General features: G+C 47.5%; 1 pseudogene across 1 annotated transcript in view; it reads left to right on the forward strand.

Moving 5' to 3' along the window:
* Positions 1 to 14,294, forward strand: part of LOC309811226 (protein FAM170A-like) — an 86,967-nt pseudogene extending 72,673 nt beyond the window's left edge. Inside the window, exon 3 of the transcript in view lies at positions 14,245 to 14,294. The product of the transcript in view is annotated as a protein FAM170A-like (transcript). The remainder of the gene's footprint in view (positions 1 to 14,244) is intronic.
* The last annotated feature ends 770 nt before the right edge of the window (positions 14,295 to 15,064 follow it).

Consider the following 15,064-nt stretch of genomic DNA (forward strand, 5'->3'; position numbering starts at 1 on the left):
TTCCTCCCTCAGGAATCTCGAAGTCACAAGAGGATCCCCCTCGGCTTGGATCCACTGTGGTGGCCCAAGGCTGCAGCCCAGGGGCAGGGGAGGTCTCCTCTGCCTCTAAATACTTCTTCTGTACTTCTACTCCACGCAACCTCAGCTACGCTGGTAAGGGTGAGGGGCTCCTCAGGTGAGGGGGTGCTTGGCTGTGAGGCAGGTGGCACAAGGATCCCAGGGAGGCTGAGAGGAAATCCAGGGTCATCAGAGGTGATGAGGGCTCTGTGGAGGAGCCTGGGCAGGATGGCTGAGCTGTTCCGAGTGTGTGGATGCCAGCTGAGTCTGTGGGGGCGGTGTGAATACTGCTACTACCATGGAGGGGAAGTCAAGGAGCAGGGGCCGGAAAGGTCTGGGCTTGAGGTGGAGGGAAGAGGGACCAGATTAAGCATCCTCAGAGGAAAATGTAGGCTTTGTCTTTGCCTTTGCTTCCAGAGAAGGACAGATTTCTGCATCATACACATCCAGCCTTAGAGCAGGACCATCCAGCTCAGGTCCACACAGCTCACACATACATCTGCCCTCCAGGCACAGCCCTTCTCAGAGCACACATAAACCCCAACCACCACAGCCCCATTCCACAAGTAATGCACCACCGATATTACCAAAATCACACTCCTCGTCGTACACGCATCCAGCCGCATCCCTCACATACCACAGCCCTCACAACCATACTCCACACCCCTGTATACAGACACCGCTCCAGTATCCCCCCCACGCACATGAAATGCCCACAGATGACACTAGATACACCGCTCCATCCTACAGCCAACAGACACCAAGCTCACGACATAGCTACATCATGCAAATGTCCCTCTCTCGTCTACCACACTTGCTCCCTCACTTCCGGCATGGCCCATGCATGTTATTATGGTTTTAATTTCCTTTTTCAGGAATGCGGAGATTTCGAGACACTGCCTGGCCTACAGCACCCCTAGCCCACGTTCAGGAAGAAGGGGAGACTGCTCCCCCATCACACTGTGTCTCCTCCTTACTCTCTTCACCCTGTAAGGACTATCTGCACCCAGACAAAGAGGAAAGGGGCATGAAAATATACTACATGCAGGTACAAGTGAACAAGGGTGTCGCTGTCTCCTGGAAGACAAAGAAACCCTTGGAGTTGCCTGAAAAGCAGCTGACGATAGAAGAAGTGACCCTTCCTGAGGATGCGTGCCCAGTAGGCACTTGCCCCTCTGATGTGTTCACCGAAAGCCTCCTGTCTGACAGTGAGCCCACTGGGGAGGAGAAAGAGTATGAGGAAAGCGCAGAGCCAGGCAGACCATCAGGGTCACCTGCCATCGAGGAGGGACCCAGCGCCAAGACAGCGGACTGGATGCTGACCATGGAGACCGGCTTCAGGTGCATGGCCTGCCGCCGGGTCTTCCCCACCTTGGAGATCCTCCAGGAGCACATGAAGTTCGGTGTCCTGCAGGGCTTCAGCTGCCGTGTCTTTCATCTCAACATGGCCCAGTGGATGGGCAATCTGGAATCTGAGAGCACCCCTGAGGAGGAGGAGGAGGAGGAGGAGGAGGAGGAGGATGAAGAGAAGCAAGAAGAAATGGAGAATGAGGGAGAGCAGCCCACGGGGGAAGGCCCCAGCCCAAAGAGACCCCTCAGGCAGGGTCTTTTCTCTCCTTTGAATTCCAAACAGCAACTGAGATTCATGGGACAGAAGATCCTGGAAGACGGTGTGGCCGTCCCTTGGAAGAGGTAAGGCTTGAGGCTGGCAGTCTTCTGAGCCTATGTCACGAGGGCCCAGAGGAGTCTAAGGGAAGGGGCCGCACACATGTGCTGGTTGACCTAATGGCTCTGCAGTTGCATCAAATGGGACACACCCAGCACTAACAAAGGCATTGACCTCTGTTGATGTAAACAAGAAGGTGGAGCCTTTTCCTAGGAGTTTACTCAGGGTCTGCACGATGGACCTCAACTCTTAGAGGACGTACTGCCAGCAGCTCCTTCTCGGCAGAGAGAGCCAGGAGTGGTCTCAAGAGAGGACAGGGGCCCTTGCAGGACCAGAACTTTGAGGTCTGAGAGCCTTGGGCCTGAGCCGAGATCTCACCCTGACCACTGGACCTAGCCTTCTGTGACAAAGGGGAATAGGAAAGAGAGTCACGTGGAAATGAGGTCCCCCGAGATATGGAAATGTTCCAGAACCTTCGTGGCGTGGTAGTGGATCTGGAGCCAAGCTCACTGTGGTGTGTGTGGCTCTGAGCATTAAGGCAATGCTGGAGGGTAACCCTGACCAGCAGAGCTTGGAGAGCTTCTTGTCTCTTCCTGTTCTACCTCAGTTGTTTTATCCCTTCCAGGGAGAAGAAAGGACCCTCGGGAGAGTAGCAGACAGAATGCCGTGGTCTGAAGGAGGATGAAGGGACCGGCACTCAGTCTAACATCTTATGACAATAGAAGCGTCCTATGCAATAAAGGGCATTTTCCAAACCTTTCCTGGAGCTTTTATTTAATGACATTTTTCTATCTATGCATCTATCTGTCATCTACATCTGTATCTTTCAAGGTATGTGAACAATCTTTCACATAAGCACTAGAGACGTCCACCAGCATTTTCCAGAAGAGGCCTGCAAATTGCTGGGGACTCCTCACAAACAGGGAACGGCCACAACCCCTGCCACACAGACTCTGTGCGTGGCCCTCCTGACGTACTCCCACTCTCTCTCTGAATTTCCCAACGTCTGAGATGAGGGTGCTGGCTGGAGGCAATGATCACGTGCAGGCTGAACCTTCTCCAGATTCTGATTCTCTTCCTGGGCCTATCGTCCTCAAGCACAGTTTCCATGTCCCTGGCCACACTGATCTCTCTCCTTCAGTCCTTCCCTCCCTCCCTCTCCTGCCTCCCAGTGCAGAGAATACTTTTTTGCATTTGAGACGACATTTATTTTTTGTTCACAGAATTCTCACCTGTTTTACTGTGGCCTCCGTTGTGAACATTCCAAAGCTGAGAATTTTATTTTTTCTCCCTCATTTCTTCTGAGTCTTTACCTTCCTAATGCAGTGAGCTCACAGTGCCTAGCTGACTGGATGAGGAAAAAAAATCCAGGGAGCAAAGAGACATAATAAAAGAATATATCAGTTCATTTTTCATAGTGTTATCCAACTACATATTTTTAAAATTTTGGAATAATATTAGGAACCTTCTCATTATAAAAAACTGAATTATTGGGCTTCCCTGGTGGAGCAGTAGTTAAGAATATGCCTGCGAATGCAGGGGACATGGGTTCGAGCCCTGGTCTGGGAAGATCCCACGTGCCATGGAGAAACTAAGCCCGCGCTCCACAACTATTGACCCTGCGCTCTAGAGCCCGTGTGCCACATCAACCGAGCCCACGTGCCACGACTACGGAAGCCTGCGTGCCTAGAGCCCATGCTCCGCAACAAGAGAAGCCACTGCAATGAGAAGCCCGTGCACCACAGCCAAGAAGAGCCCCGGCTCACTGCAACTAGAGAACGCCCGCTAGCAGCAACAAAGACCCAATGCAGCCCAAAATAAATTAATTTATTTTAAAAAATTGAATTAGTTTCAAGGGTACAATGTATAAAAGTACAATAAAAGCCCCCCTTCATAACCCCCCAACCCCACTCTCAAGATGGAATAGATATGCTGTGATACAATTTATAGTCGTAGTACTACTACTCCTCCCACCACATCCGAAATCCTCTGAGCCAGGTGCAGCAGCTTCATTTCACAATGCTAGGACCCGCCACAAGACAGATGATAATCCCTTTGGACATTTCAAGGAGCGGCACCAGGGGAACAGTACCTGGGAAATGCCACTGACAGCTCAGAATATCCATGGCATTTCTAGAGCCTCGGCACTGCTCTCGCTCTGGGAATGAAGGTCCAAAAAGCACATCGGAGAATGTTCATAGTTGTAAACAAGCTCCACCTTTGAAACACAATCTACATAGTACCACATATACAAGCCTGCACAATGGATGAAGCCTAGGTCTCCTCCATGATTTCCCTTCTGACCACCTTATTGTCTCCTCAACCATAAAAGGTGAACTTGAAAGTCAGGACCTTGCCTTGTCGCCAGAAACATCCAAGCTTGGATCAGTCTTTCTAAGACCAGATACTTGCTCTCTGAACTATTAGAGACTTGTCACATACACACAGGTAGAACAGGATTATTTCTATCTACCTGGGGACCTGGAGTCTTTCACATTGCTCCTGTTAAAACTCTCACAACAACAAAACTTTACCTACAAAGGGTTCAAGCTATGACACTCCCAATTTCCACAAACCTCCTCAGCTCTTGTGAGTCACATGCAGCCAATTCCAGGAATTGGAAACATGGTTGTGAGGATGAAACTGACTTTGGGGCTCCCCTTGGATATGGTCTTCCAGACTTACCAAAAGGCCATTAAGAGGAAGGTTTACCCCACCTCAGGGAAACCCGAGGCAGTACTTGCAGTCAAGGGCTGGCCATGGCTTCTGAGCTACATCCAAAAAGAATTTCATACTGTACCTGGATCTGCTGAAGCCATTTCTGACTGTCCGAGAGCCAGCATGTACCGCTCCTCAACTGCCTCCATTGTGGATCATCAGTAGGCCTGTCAGATTTAGTAAATAAAAGTACAGGATACCCAGTTAAACTTGAACTTCACATGAATAATAAGTCATTATTTTTAGTATAAGTAGATCCTATAAACTATTTGGGGCATACTTATCTTAAAAATATACTTGTTGTTTTTCTGACATTCATATTTAACTAAACAGCCTCTATTTTATCTGTCAACCCTACCCTTCAGAAATGATGGAGGCTCATAGAGATCCAGGAGACGCCTCAGCGCCTCCTCAGCTTTTATTTCTACGTCCTGGACAGCGAGCACGCACCTTCCACTCCCAGTCTTTGGCTAGAATGGAGGATATTCTCTGTTTTAGAGCTTTTTCTACTTGTCATTGTTATTATCTTCCTTATTTTAAAGAGATGTTTATTTTCTTCCAAACTTAATACCTCATCCAAAAGTATTTCAAAGTTCATTAGACAAGGGAAAAACAACATGGTTCTGAAAAGTGAAGGAAACCGCCTGGTGTTTAGTCAAGAAGTAGTAGGGAGATTGAAAAAGCCAAACTTAATAAGCAAATCTCTCCAAGGGTATTTTCAGAGCTTGATACCCTCCCACACCCTGAAAATATTATTACATCAAGAAGGTAGAACTGCTAACCAAATGTAAGGCTCCCATATGATTCTATCAAACTGAGGATGCTTCTTTACTGAGCAGTGAGCACACTTGCTGCCCCAGGGACCTTGGCAGTTGCAACGTACGGCTCTTCCCTTTGGGATGGAAACAGCAAGTTTTCCTGTGGTCTACACACTGGCCCCCAAAACACTACACTCCCAATACTTGTCAACTTTAAGTATTTTTCTACATATCTCCATTTTTCTGTTACTATTTGGACTACATCCTAGACTTGACACTACGTAAATTGCATTCAAGAAGCTATTTTTAAAAGTTGGTAGGAAACCTTAAATCTATAGCTTGCAGTCCCTGGCTTACTTTCATCCAGGTGCATAAGGGTTTTCAAAAGTAGTCAGGTTAGTTACCCCATATCACAGCCCCACGCTTGTGTCACAGATATAAAAATGGAACATGCTATTTAAGGTTTTAGTTGCCAAATCATCAAGCCTCCCAGACAGAGGCAATAGAGCAAAATGATTACAGAGGCATGGATTTTGATTTGCTCCAGTGTCTTGGGCAAGTCGCTTGGCCTCTGTATTTATGTGTACTTATCTGCACTTATCTGTCACTTGGGGGTCATAATTGTACCTGGTCCATGGGTACGTTGTACAAGTGATCTGTAAAGTAGTTACAAGAAACCGACACAGAGTAAGCACTCCACAGACATTGGCTATTAGCTATTGGAAATAGTTCTCCGTGAAACAGATGACTTTATCAGTGGGTGACTCGGTGGGAGACAGTGCATCACAGAATCACAGCATGTTGAAAGTGACCTAGTTCACACTCTTATGTGAAAAGAAGAAAAGTGTGCATGGGTAGAAAATGTCTGAAACTTTACCTAACAAATAGTTCATCATGTTAGCATGGAAGATTAGAATAAATCAGGAAAGGAGGAAAGAAAAACTTGAGTGTCATTCAATTTCTCTATCATTTGTGTTAATACACTGAGACTCTGAATACACTGGAAGTGCAATTTTTTTTAATGTGGCGGGATAAAGGTTTTCAAGTTTTCCTGATCCATCCGTATTATTATCTCAGAATTGCTGGCAGTTCTTGCCATCTTCGGATCTACACCCATGTGAGTCAGTGGGCCATTCTGGATGGAGGAGATAATAGAGCAGAAGTGAAGTGAGAGGAAAGGAGAGAAAAGATTTTCTCTTTTCTCTTCAAAGAGGAAAGGTCTTTGGAATGGGAACAACTCACAACCAAACTTTGGGGAAAGGATGTGATGGAAAATGAGACAAACATCCTACCCCTGTGATGAGAAGGATTCCCTGGGCTGGATGGAGGGAGGTCACAGGTGGCTGGACAAGGAAACCAACTAGGGAGAAACACACACAAGTGCAGGGCAAACACCCTGAGGCCACTCAGCCCGACTCCATGCAAACATGTGTCCAGCAGACAGCCCTTCACCTGTGGCTCCGCAGCAAGACAGGTACCTCGGGGGTGCCAACTCATTCTGAGTCCATTATGTCTGGCCATTCATAAACCGCTGTCTAATGGGTGAGGAATGAACTCTCAATGTTTATGAGGAAATTGGGGAAGGAGATTGAAAGGTTACATAAACGAAAAAAAAAAAAAAGAGTTCAGGAAGGCAAGATGGTAGAGAGACAAGAAAATGACCTTAAAAGATAGAAAGGATTTGCCAAAGAAGAGAAAGAAAATGAAATGATTCCGAATGGGTTAACCTGCAGCTAGGAAGTTAAGGAAGATTATTGATGGGTGAAGACTATGGAATAAAGTGAATAAAATTTATCAGAAGTTGCTGAGACTATGGTAAGCAGCATGATTATCAAATTATGAATTGGCTGCAATGGCATTCTAGGGGGACACTAGGAAGGGGAAGCAAATGTTCATGAGATGACAGTGGCAGGTGGAAAGTTGTTTCAGGGGAAGATCAGTCTTGCAGAGGGTGTATCAGAGGAGGGCAAGTGTGAGCAAGCAAGGAAATACTAAGTGTATACGGTTCCTTCACTGAGTGCACCCAGCCCCGCGGTCAGCCTTGAGAACAAGCAGGACTTCAGGTATTGGAGCTACATTTCAGTCATCAGGATTTGAGAAGACACCCTTAACTCAGGTCTTCTCTTCAAACTCCATCTTTCCTTCTTGACCTACATTTGGCCTCTTCCCTTACCCTCAAGCTGTGGACGGAGGCCACAGAGCAAGATGGGTCACTAGTGTCCTCCATCCCCTGGCGACTGTGGTTCACATCAGTGGAGTACCAAAGGCAATAACCAAGTAACAGACACAAGAGTGTATGAAGAAGAAGAGATTCTGATAAGGCTTTGTGTGACAGTGTGGGCCAAGTCGGCTCTATATGGCTGGTATCACGTGAATTATGAGCAGCCTTAGGGGAGAAGTTCTCAGAAGGCAGAGCCTGGCTCTCTAGAGGCTCTGCGTGCTCACAGCCCACTCCAAGACCTCAGTTACAGCTTCGGCCCCCAATATCTCTCCCTCTGCCTGCTCACAGTTTTTGAAGTCTTCTTTCCTCCACATTTCTCTTGAGATGTGGAGGAGGAAGATGAGCTTCAGGCCAGCTCAGACTGCCTTGGGATCCTAGCAGGATGCCTATCATTAACCTCCCACCTTCTAGGAAGCTCCTAAGATCTTCACATTTGGGGCAGTTCTCATTTCAGCGGTGCATCAAATTGCTGGCTGGAGACGGCCTGTTGGAAGGTGGCTAAAAGCAAGTAGCAATCCTTCGGGCAGCCTGGCCCTTCTCGACTGTCAGACATCTTCAGGGATATTCTAGGAAATGTTGTTTGTTCTAGAGAAGGGAGGGAAACAATCCAATTGTCCAATAATGCTTGAATGGAAAATAAATGATGCTATATGCATGTGATCAAATAATATCAAACAGTCAAAAATCAAAGACCTAGATCTATATGGATTCACGTGGATAAATCTTGAAAACATAATATTGATTGAAAGAAAATAAGATAAAGAATGTTAGATTGTGATAACAGGTATGTAAGTATTTAAATATTTAAATCAATTCAACATATTGCTTCTATATATAGAGATGCAAGAAAATAAACTTTATCCAAAGAACACATTATTTACATTTAATATGCTCATTTATCTAGGAGACCCAAAAGTACCCACAGATAAACTAGCAGGAACTAATAAGACGGTTCAACAAGGCACACACATACAAGATCAATAAATTTTAAAAGTCAATCAGGCTCCTCTACACTGGCGATAACAAATTAGAAACTGTAAAAGAAAAATAAGAAAAAAAAAGATCTAAAAATAGTCACAAGAGCCATATAAATTATTTAGAGCTAAGCATATGTAGAAGGCAATAAAACTAACAAACTGAGTACGAACAGATAAACTCCGCCCAACCCAAGGTTAGGAAAAGACTGTTGTTACTTTATGAGAACAGACCCTCTTCTTAAGGAGCAGATCAGTAAGTGAGAGTGAATCAAAGAAACACAGCATTTGAAAAGTCAGCTAGTCCAAGCCTCTTGATCGCACATACAGAAGCTGAAGCCCAGATAGGTTGAGTTACTTGCTAAAGTGCCCAATGTCCTGACTCAAGACTAGCATTTTTCACTCAGTCGCAAGACACAATCAAATGCAGTACCTTGGAAAGAGATGGGGAAAAAATGAAGAAATCAATTATATAGTTCCTCATCTTTAAGTACAGAAATAGCCATGACAAAATTACACGTATTGAGGGAAAATTGAAGTGCAGAGTTTAAAATGTCAATAATCCACAGGGAAACTGGAGACCATTTAAAATATTCATATTAAATCTCTCTAGAAAAGACATTAAAAGATCTCCAATCAAAATGTGAATTTTATAATAGACATGGTATGATACAATTTATAATAGATATGGTATGAACCTTTCCCTTTCACGGGAAAGCTTCAGCTGGGAAAAAGGAATTGTTCTTGAAAATGGGGCGTGTGCTACTGCAGACACTGTGCTCAACCTAGGTCCACCGAATGCTTTGATGTCATCACTGAGGTCACAGAATTCCACTGTGCGCCTGGCAACCTTGCAAACATAACAGCCCTGGTGAGCACTAGGCAGTACTGCTGGTTCACTAAGTGGTACAAGTTTTTCAGCCATTTAGGAGACTTGAACATTTTTATTTGTATTGAATCATTTCAACGGATTGCCCAAGAGCCAAGAAGGGCCAACCTGTAGGGAAGAGGAGGAGTTGGACATCTCTTGAGGCATCTTCTAAGGGAGACTTCTAGTTGGTACGATGGAACGGCGACAAAAGAGGAAACATCTGGAAAATGAAGAGTCCCAGGAAACTACCGAGAACGGAGGAGGTATGTGGGGGACAACTTGTCTGGGGCACATGTGTTTCTGCCAAACTGAAGCTTCTCTAGGAAGCGGGGGACTGAGAACGTGTCACCTGTGAAGCAGGGAGCGAGAGACCTTATCTCACTGATGCTGCCATATCTATCTGGAGGGCCCCTGTGGTGTGAGACGGCACAGAACGGCCAGATGCCCCCTGGGAGATGGGAGGTCAGCTCCGCTGGTCTGAGGACTCTCTCCTGAGGCAGCCAGGCCTGGAGGTTTGTCGGACTCACAGCAGGCTGCATCCTGCTTGCACAGACCTAGAGGTGCAGCTTTTCTCAGTCCCCGATTTCTCTCTTATTCTCTTGGATCTTTCCCTGGGGTCATGAGGTGGGGGATGTGAAGGATGCAAGGATGCTGAGAGAGACCCATGAGTTGCTTGGCCTCTTTTACCAAAGTGGAAAGAGAAGCCCCATGAGTTGAAGGCCCTGTTGAAAAATATCTTGACAAGTGGAATGCACTTTGAAAGAAGATTGTTTGTCTAGGGATGGTGTCATATTGAAAGCAAGGAGGATTTATTCCTTCAACAGGAAGAATTTCCCAAAGGAGATCAAGGGAAGGGAAGGCTTTTCCAGAGACTGAGACTGCGTGAGCGGGGGTGAGAAAGGGCCTCATTGTCCTGCGGGGGGCTCTGAGAGCCACGGGCCACGTGGTGCATGCATGCATTAAATGTAGGCGAGTAGCTTGCCCTGGGAGAGGGGTGGTCACCCCAGAGCTCCAGCTAGAGGCCTCTGCCCCAGATTAGAGCTCAGTAGCTCCTACCAGGCCCAGGGCCCTGGAGACTGTAGGATGGGCCCTGGGAATGGAGCTCTAGACAGCAGGCAGATTTCCAGGCAGTGGCTGGGACAGGCTGGGGAAGGCAATGACTGCCCCTGACCATTCAGAATATTTTGCTCTATGTTCCTGTGTGTGTGTGTGTGAGAGAGTGAGTGTGTGTGTGTGTGTGTGTGTGCGTGTGTGTGTGTGGTAGTGCAGAGAAGAGCGAGATGAATGGGGGTAGAGTGCTTACCAGATATAAAGTCTGCGTGGTAAAGTTCTTCTCACCCTGCCTGGACCTGGCTGACACTCGGTGTACGTAAGAGTGTATACAGAATTCTTGTTAGGGGTGTTTTATGAGACAGTATCTCATAAACCCATGTACACTCTAATACAGCAAAAATATCACACACCCCACATATAACTTCCTTAGTAAACCACACACAGCACATGCAGGTATATACACGCATCCCTCCTATACTACGTTCTCATACAAACCACCTGTATCACAATCCTCTCCTCCAACACCAAACGCTGGAGATGAGATATATATATAGACACACACACTATATATATAGGACACACACACACACACACACTATATATACATGTATCTCCTCAACTCTTGCACAAACACAGCTAACTTCAGCCATCTCTAAATACCTCTGTAAGAACCAGTCACGTGTCATACACACCACCCTTATAACACATTCTTGAGTAATGCCAGACCCGCTTTGTACAAACCACAGTAAACCACAGTCTCAGTAACCCATGTCAGGATTGCCAGAGAAAATATGGGCTATCCAGTTCAATTTGAATTCCAGATAAACAACAAGTAATTTTTCAGTATCCGTATGTCCCACATATTGTATGGTCCATACTTACACTAATACTAAGTCAGACCAAATACTGCATGGGAATACTTACACTAAAAAATTATTCTGGGTTTATCTGAAACTGAAATTTAACTGGGTGCCTTGTATTCTTGTTCGCTAAGTCTGGCAACCCTTATATACTTACCACCAGCTGATGTATTATCTATTTATTGTAGTTTTGTTTAGTGTGTGTCTTCCCCTACTAGAATGTGCAGCGTTACCAAAGACTACAACAATGGAAGAGTGCCGGATACACAGGAGTAGCTGCTTACTGAATCTTGGTGAATGAATGAATGAACACGCACCATAAATACAAGCCACACCATGTAATGAGGAAAAGTTACATGTCCCAGAATTCCTGACTTGTGAACAGAAACCATGCACACAAAGGCCACAGACACAGATAGACACGTCTGCACTCTGCTCCCCATGCCAACCCCACACTTACCACAGACTTAACTGATACACATCACTCACTCTTCCCACACACTCACAGTCACCACCGAGGCCTACATTACCAACTAGACAGTGAGAGAATAAGTATTGATTGGAATTAAATCCTGGAGGATCCACTGGGAACCACACTCAACTGTGTGTATTCACTGCACTTGACACGTGTCACACACTCAGTAAATATTTGTGGACAGAGGACTGATGAACCCACCCTGAGCCTTTCATTCCTCCCTCAGGAATCTCGAAGTCACAAGAGGATCCCCCTCGGCTTGGATCCACTGTGGTGGCCCAAGGCTGCAGCCCAGGGGCAGGGGAGGTCTCCTCTGCCTCTAAATACTTCTTCTGTACTTCTACTCTGCGCAAGCTCAGCTACGCTGGTAAGGGCGCGGGGCTCCTCAGGTGAGGGGGTGCTTGGCTGTGAGGCAGGAGGCACACAGATCCCAGGGAGGCTGAGAGGAAATCCAGGGTCATCAGAGGTGATGAGGGCTCTGTGGAGGAGCCTGGGCAGGATGGCTGAGCTGTTCCGAGGGCATGGATGCCAGCTGAATCTGGGAGTGTGTGCGTGAATACTGCTACTACCATGGTGGGGAAGTCAAGGAGCAGGGGCCGGAAAGGTCTGGGCTTGAGGTGGAGGGAAGAGGGACCAGATTAAGCATCTTCAGAGGAAAATGTAGGCTTTGTCTTTGCCTTTGCTTCCAGAGAAGGACAGAGTTCTGCATCATACACCTCCAGCCTGAGAGCAGGACCATCCAGCTCAGGTGTACACAGCTCACACATACACGCGCCCTCCAGGCACAGCCCTTCTCAGTGCACATCAACCCCAAGCACGTGCTCCACAGTACTCTCCTGCACCACAGCCCCGTTCCACAAGGAATGCACCACCGATATTCCCAAACTCACACTCCTCGTCGTACACTCATCCAGCCGCATCCCTCACATACTGCAGCCCTCACCACCATACTCCACACCCCTGTATACAGACACCGCTCCAGTATCCCACCTCCATGCACATGAAAAGCCCACAGATGACACCCGATACACCACTCCTTCCTACGGCCAACAGACACCAAGCTCACGACATAGCTATGTCGTGCCAATGTCCCTCTCTCGTCTACCACACCTGCTCCCTCAGCTTCCAGCATGGCCCATGCATGTTATTATGATTTTAATTTCCTTTTTCAGGAATCCGGAGATTTCATCGAGACACTGCCCAGCCTAGACCACCCCTAGCCCAGGATCAGGAAGAAGGAGAGACCGCTTCCCCATCACACTGTGTCTCCTCCTCACCCTCTTCACCCTGTAAGAACTATCTGCACCCAGACAAAGAGGAAAGGGGCATGAAAATATACTACATGCAGGTACAAGTGAACAAGGGTGTCGCTGTCTCCTGGAAGACAAAGAAACCCTTGGAGTTGCCTGAAAAGCAGCTGAGGATAGAAGAAGTGACCCTTCCTGAGGATGTGTGTGCAGTAGACACTGACCCCTCTTCTGATGTGTCCACCGAAAGCCTCCTGTCTCACAGTGAGCCCACTGGGGAGGAGAAAGAGTATGAGGAAAGGGCAGAGCCAGGCAGCCCATCAGGGCCACCTGCCGTCGAGGAGAGACCCAGCGCCAAGACAGCGGACTGGATGCTGACCATGGAGACCGGCTTCAGGTGCATGGCCTGCTGCCGGGTCTTCCCCACCTTGGAGATCCTCCAGCAGCACGTGAAGTTCGGCGTCCTGCAGGGCTTCAGCTGCCGTGTCTTTCATCTCAACATGGCCCAGTGGATGGGCAATGTGGAATCCGAGAGCACCCCTGAGGAGGAGGAGGAGGAGGAGGAGGAGGAGGAGGAGGAAGAGAAGCAAGAAGAAAAGGAGAATGAGGGAGAGCAGCACACGGGGGAAGGCCCCAGCCCAAAGAGACCCCGCAGGCAGGGTCTTTTCTCTCCTTTGAGTTCCAAACAGCAACTGAGATTCATGGGACCGAAGATCCTGGAAGACGGTGTGGCCATCCCTTGCAAGAGGTAAGGCTTGAGGCTGGCAGTCTTCTGAGCCTATGTCACGAGGGCCCAGAGGAGTCTAAGGGAAGGGGCCACACACATGTGCTGGTTTACCTAATGGCTCTGCAGTTGCATCAAATGGGACACACCCAGCACTTCCAAAGACATTGACCTCTCTTGACATAAACAAGAAGGTGGAGCCTTTTCCTAGGAGTTTTCTCAGGGTCTGCACGATGGACCTCAACTCTTAGAGGACGTACTGCCAGCAGCTCCTTCTCGGCAGAGAGAGCCAGGAGTGGTCTCAAGAGAGGACAGGGGCCCTTGCAGGACCAGAACTTTGAGGTCTGAGAGCCTTCCTGAGCCGAGATCTCACCCTGACCACTGTACCTAGCCTTCTGTGACAAAGGGGAATAGGAAAGAGAGTCAGGTGGAAATGAGGTCCCCCGAGATATGGAAATGTTCCAGAACCTTCGTTGCGTGGTAGATGATCTGGAGCCAAGCTCACTGTGGTGTGTGTGGCTCTGAGCATTAAGGCAATGCTGGAGGGTAACCCTGACCAGCAGAGCTTGGAGTGCTTCTTGTCTCTTCCTGTTCTACCTCATTTGCTTTATCCCTTCCAGGGAGAAGTAAGGACCCTCGGGAGCGTAGCAGACAGAATGCCATGGTCTGAAGGAGGATGCAGGGACCGGCACTCAGTCTAACAACATATGACAATAGGAACGTCCTATGCAATAAAGGGCATTTTCCAAACCTTTCCTGGAGCTTTTATTTAATGACATTTTTCTATCTATGCATCTATCTGTCAGCTACATCTGTGTCTTTCAAGGTTTGTGAACAAGCTTTCACATAAGCGCTTCAGACGTCTGCCAGCATTTTCCAGAAGGATGCCAGGGAATTGCTGGGGACTTCTCACAAATAGGGAATGGCAACAATCCCTGCCACACAGACTCTGCGCGTGGCCCTCCTGACTTCCTCCCACTCTCTCTGAATTTCCCGAGGTCTGACATGAGGGTGCTGGCTGGAGGCAATGATCCCGTGCAGGCTGAATCTTCTCCAGATTCTGATTCTCTTCCTGGGCCTATCGTCCTCAAGCACAGTTTCCATGTCCCTGGCCACACTGATCTCTCTCCTTCAGTCCTTCCCTCCCTCCCTCTCCTGCCTCCCAGTGCAGAGAATACTTTTTTGCATTTGAGACGACATTTATTTTTTGTTCACAGAATTCTCACCTGTTCTACTGTGGCCTCTGTTTTGAACATTCCAAACCTGAGAATTTTCTTTTTTTCTCCCTCATTTCTGATGAGTCTTTACCTTCCTAATGCAGTGAACTCACAGTGCCTAGCTGACTGGATGAGGAAAAAAATCCAGGGAGCAAAGAGAAATAAAAAAAGAATATATCAGTTAATTTTTCATAGTGTTATCCAACTACATATTTTTAAAATT

The sequence above is a fragment of the Mesoplodon mirus genome (assembly GCF_964341445.2).
Source record: "Mesoplodon mirus genome assembly, chromosome: 10".
NCBI lineage: Eukaryota > Metazoa > Chordata > Mammalia > Artiodactyla > Ziphiidae > Mesoplodon > Mesoplodon mirus.